The sequence below is a fragment of the Choloepus didactylus genome, chromosome 7, assembly GCF_015220235.1.
Source record: "Choloepus didactylus isolate mChoDid1 chromosome 7, mChoDid1.pri, whole genome shotgun sequence".
In the NCBI taxonomy this organism is placed as follows: Eukaryota; Metazoa; Chordata; class Mammalia; order Pilosa; family Megalonychidae; genus Choloepus; species Choloepus didactylus.
Genome location: NC_051313.1, coordinates 143140506 through 143146136, shown reverse-complemented (window position 1 = coordinate 143146136; position 5631 = coordinate 143140506).

Here is a 5631-nt window from a genome sequence, read left to right as displayed (position 1 = left end):
ACCTGGGTGGTGCTCAGGATTAAATGCCTGATTAAAATACCTTTATGATTAAAGAATGTTTGTACAATCTGCTTTAAAGGGATTTCAAATAGAATATGATGCAATGTCCCCACTGTTAATGTCCAGTGATGATGGAAATTAGCTCTAAAGCTTTGCTACTGGATGTTGAAGTTTCACTGGTGACTGTTTCCCACGAAAGAGCTCAACCTCCACTGCAAACTACAAGAAAACGCTAAACCAGAAAATGCCACCTTCTAGCTTGAATATGCCTGCAATTACTTGTTTCTTTAATGCGTCTTCTATATTGTCTTGACACAGGCCTGATTTTTGTAGCACTAAAATTCCAGTACAAGAGCTCCACTTTTTAGTATTACTTTGAATATTTTAGTATTGTAGCTACATCTTTCTAATAAATGAATGAAACTTCTTAAAGGATTGCTCTGCCTTTAAAAATCAACAAGTGATAGTAAAGCAGTAATAATCCCCAAGAAATCAGTATCTGATTGGAGTTATTAGAGAATGATAAGAAACAGTTGACAATAAGAGATTAAACCATTCAATGAGTGAGGAAATAAAAAAAATAGATGTTTCTGCCAAGAGTGATTTCATTGTAAGAATGAAAATGGTTAATTTACTTTTGACTATTATCAGTTCCTGTGACATGGGATCTCACTAACTTCTCTAAGGAAGGTGTAGCTCAAAATTAACAAGCATTGCAAAGAAGACACACTTCTTATTTATGAGGAATGCTTTGGAAGCAAAATTGAATCATGGTGACTAACACTTTCTCTGAAATAACCTGTCCCATTTTGAAGCAGATTATAAGTGATATCAATACCATCAGATTAAAAAAAAAAACAAAAACCCTAAATATCCCTTTCCCAAATGTTTTCCAAATATATAGAGAAAGCTAGTACGAGTTAGAAGTGGAAATTTTTCCTAAATGTTTGCTGCCCCCACGTGTCCCTCTAGAGAACTGAGTGTTCAAGTTAAATCTTGTTTATTTAGAACTTCATATTCAGCATTCACAGTTTGGATACATGGAACTACAATTAGAGAAGCACCCAAAAGATTGTAGAGAGAGCACCAGAGACACAGGGTAGGGCTGGGGCTGGGGGATCTTAATTTTGCCCCAGGCAATTTGAGTATAAATCTTCAATCACTACATAAACTTTCTGTTTTGTAGCAAACATACAGGTCTCCTCAGGCTTAAACTGGGTGTCCGTTTGGTGGGATGGGGAGAGCATATGAGCCAGATCTTCTCTAAGATCCCATTTAGCTCTAATAATTGGTCATTTTCGTTGAGGATAATAAAAGAGAAGTGGGAAAATCTAGTTATTCCATTTCTGGCTAAGTAGTCAATTTGGAGGTGTGCCAGAAACCACTCATGAATGAACTTCCTTTTTCATCACTGGAATCCATTACCTCGGTTCTCTGTCATCTTGACAAACCTGCTTCTCAGTGTCTGAGTAGCGCTGAGCCTCAGGACACAAGAATGAATTCATTTTCTTTAATGCCCAATGATTATGTGGAATACAGCCTGTGACTTTGGAAATGAAAACCATCATAAGTGTTTATAGAATGTGTCAGCCAACAGGTGCTTCCACAGCTCTGATTGGTTCTTAAATCGTCTCCTCAATGGTATCCTGACCATGGCAAAGCCATTGTCTCCCCACTTCCTTGAAAACAGAGCCCTGATTTTGTTCAGTTCTCAGGCAACCACATGTTTCAAGAAGGCAGGATCCCTCCCTTGCCCCTGGGGATAAATCTTAGTCTATGACTTAGTCTATTCACTGCTTCCCAACCCTCACTGTTAATCAGAATCCATTGGGGAGCTCTAAAAAGATAACTGATGCCCAGGTACCATCTCCAAAATCCCTAGTTTAATTGGTCTAGAGTGAGGTCTTGGAATTTTTGAAAATTCTCAAAGTGATGTTAATACATATCTCTGAGTTGAGAATCACTTACCTAAGCCAATGATGATAATTCTACTCCCCTCTGTGGTGATGGGTTTAGAAATGAGCATATGATACCATTTTTAGCCAATGAAATATAAAGGAAATCTTCTGGAATTTTTTTTTTCACTCTTAAAAAGGAAAAGGAGAAAAGAGTTATTTCCTTATTTTCACTTTAGTTTTTGGTTACCATGTGGGGATATAAGGATGCGATGTCTGGAGCTGCTGCAGCCACTTTGTGGCCATGAAGGGAGCTCCCACATGTTGGGAATGGTAGAGTAGAAAGAAGGAAAGAATTCTGGGTCTTTGATGGTTTCATGAAACTGCTGAATTAATCTACCCAGTAGCTGTCATACGTCAGGACTTATTATGTGAGTAAGAGACATTCAGTTGGAACCAAGGTCATTCTAACTGATATAGTTCTAAAAAAGTAGGCACACATATTTTAAATTGGGTTCCCATATCATGTCTAGGGAACCCCTGGAATCCCATGGGGTCTTGCTAGTATTCCATAGGAACATTTTATAAGTGGGATTTTTTGTGGTTGGGTATATGTTTAGAGTAAAATGTGTGAGAATATAATTTCAGCGCACTGTTCCTTTCTCTTCTGTCTTCAAACATTTATTTACAGATATAAAACAAGGATTGGGGAAGATACAATCTAAAGTTGAAAATTTCATATTGGATCTGGGTAAGATTAAACCTAAAAAGGAAACAGATATTTCTCAATCCATACAAACTTTAGGCCTAAATGAAACAGTCACCATATGTGCAATTATTAATGTCATTTTTACTACCACCATCTTCGATGTGATTGTGAGTGATATAAACTTTATTACCATTTGCCTTCAATATGTAGATCATTCTATTTTACCATCCTATCAAGATTTTCTGATTTTTTTTCTTAACATTTAGCTTCAGTGACTAAAATATTAAAAAACTCCTGTACCTAAATGTTTTTCTTTTAAAGAGGAGCTTTTGAGGCCTTCCCTTTTACTTTTATTTTTTGTTATTGTTTCCATCATTAATATACTCATCAACACATGATGCAAAACTACTTACTGTAAAACACTTTAACTCTTTTCTTTTGTGTCTTATTCTTTGCATATATGAAACATTAATGCAATAGATATCCATCTGTCCATGCATAATTAAAGTCAATTAAACATCTGAGCCATAGGTTTCCAAGTCATACTCATATTTATGAACTCTACTTGGATGCCATATATTAGTGCCATAGTACTCATACACTAGCATACTGTTTGATAAAGCAAAGTGATCAGTGAATGTTCTCATAGTTGCTTGGAGGAACTAATTCTGACTCTAATCTTCAGGATTCTTGTGTTTCCTGAGCATACTGGCATGCCATTAAAGCATGTGTCTTGCTATTGAGTTATATGCAGGCACACATGGTATTAAACATGTGCACATATATCAGTGAGGTTTCACTTTTTCTCCAGACCACCATCTATTGCAACATGAAACTTAAAAATCCAAAGCCCCAAAGGCAGGAAGTGCAAAATTTCTGGTTAACCTGGGTAAATAGTTAAAAATTTTTCTCGAGTACCAGATGGCCTAATATATAACTAAATAGAAAACAGATTTATGGTGTAGAAAATATTCATGTGTCATTATCTAAATAACGAATCTGTTCTTTGATTACTTTCGGTGTACCAAGAAACCAACGAAATTTATGGACATTATTACCAAGCATAATTGGAAGTATATGGTGAAATCCACAGTGGTGATTTATGTTCCTAGAATAAGGTGCAGAGTGAGGGGTATGAAGTAATTGTCTTCAGAGCCACAGTTCAGTTTGGTGGGACAGCAGGCCCTGAGTTTACTGGGGTTTTGTCATTTCTGCGATGATTCTCAAATGCCATCACCCATTCCCATGCTGTGCTCTGTTCTGTCCCAGAGCCATATGATCAGTCCACATATAATATATATCCTTCTCAAAAACTGCTACTGTCACAGGCAGAGCAATGCTCAATTTATAGTGTTTCGGCATGTTGAAGAGCATGGGATAAAGGGAAGAGTCCTGGGCTGGTATTAGAAGAACTGGATTCTAGCCTCAGCCCAGCCACAAGCCAGCTGAATGACCCTGGAAGTTGCTTCACGTCTCTGGGCCACGTTTCCTGACCTGTAAAGCAAGAGAGCTGGACCCAGTGATCTCTGAGGCCCTTGCAGCTCCGAAAGTCCCTTGAGTCCAATTCAACCACACATACATCTTTCTGTTGAGTTCCAAAACAGCACAGCCTAGAAACAATGGTTCTAAAAATCAAGCAAGCAGCTGAGAAATCACAGTCACAAGACTAAAAGGTGTATCATCTAATTTATTTCCTTACCTTCAGGTGGAATGTAAGTTATCAATTGCATACACAGGAGCCTCCATTCTATTTTAGATCCATTGTTATTTATTTAGGCAAAGTATTTCCACCTATTTGCATCTCACTTTACACACTAACTTAGAATTCAGATAACTTTTGCCTGACATGGAGATAACATGCTGCTTCATCACATTATTGGCTTCATTGAAGAGAGTTCTATAAATACTCAGGGATATTGTGAAAATTATGACATTTCCTTAAGGGAACTGAGTCAGACAAGCCCATGAATGGATTACATATAAAAAACTTCATAAGCAAGTTTGCTGTTGTGCTTTTATTTAAGAACAGGATTAGTCTTACGGTGTTATTCATTGTCTATAAAATCTTCTAATCACATAATGTTGCATTTGCATATTTAAATACACGAAAGTCAGAAAATGCATACATTTATTTCAGTCATAGCTACCAGGGCCTGGAAGGCCACAAGAAGCTGGCCATCCCATCCCTTTTCCTTTAGGCAGGGCAATGGTAAACATCACCAGCAAACTTAGAATCTATTCTATTTTACTTCTCCATAGATTCAGTTGCTTTTCTTCACACCCTATTGCAATATTTAGGAATCCTCACTCTCTGATTATTTATTTACTTTCACCTAATCCTTCATGCATCAGTTTACATCTAATTTCTCTTGTTCTCTCTGTCTGAGATGTAAACAGCTGTTGGGAATTCTTTGCATGATAACCTTTCTCATTTTTAGTAATTATCACTAGGTTAGGCAACATGGTAGGGTTCTTTCGATGATTCAACAAAAACTCATTGAGCATCTTCTGTGTGCCACACACTGTTCTAGGTTTGGGGATTAGAACAGTGAAAACAAAAGACATAAATCCCTGTCCTTGTGGAGTTTATCTTTTAGTAGGGAGGAAACAGACAATAAAGATAAATGAGTGAAATATACAGTATGTTAGATAATAATATGGACCACAGGGAAAAATCAATGAAAAAAGCAAGTTGGGAAATACCGGGTGTGTGGGTGGTTTTAAAATTTAGATCAGGAGGCACCCCCCCCAAGGATAATTTGACATTTGCTAACCAGGGAGGGAGTATTTGTAGGTAGAGGAAACAGCAAGTGCAAAGGCCCTGAGGCAGAAACATGGCTGGCTGGAACGAATGAGCAAAGAAAAAGGAAGGAACATTTCAGGCCAGAGAGAAGTTGAGAAATGGTGGAAGGGGTGGGAAGGGGGAGGGGTACACACTGTAAAGTGCTTTGTGAGGCGTTTTAAAGACCTTTGCTTTTCCTCTGAGAAGAGAGGCTGTGGAGGGTTTGAGCCAAGGAATGACATACT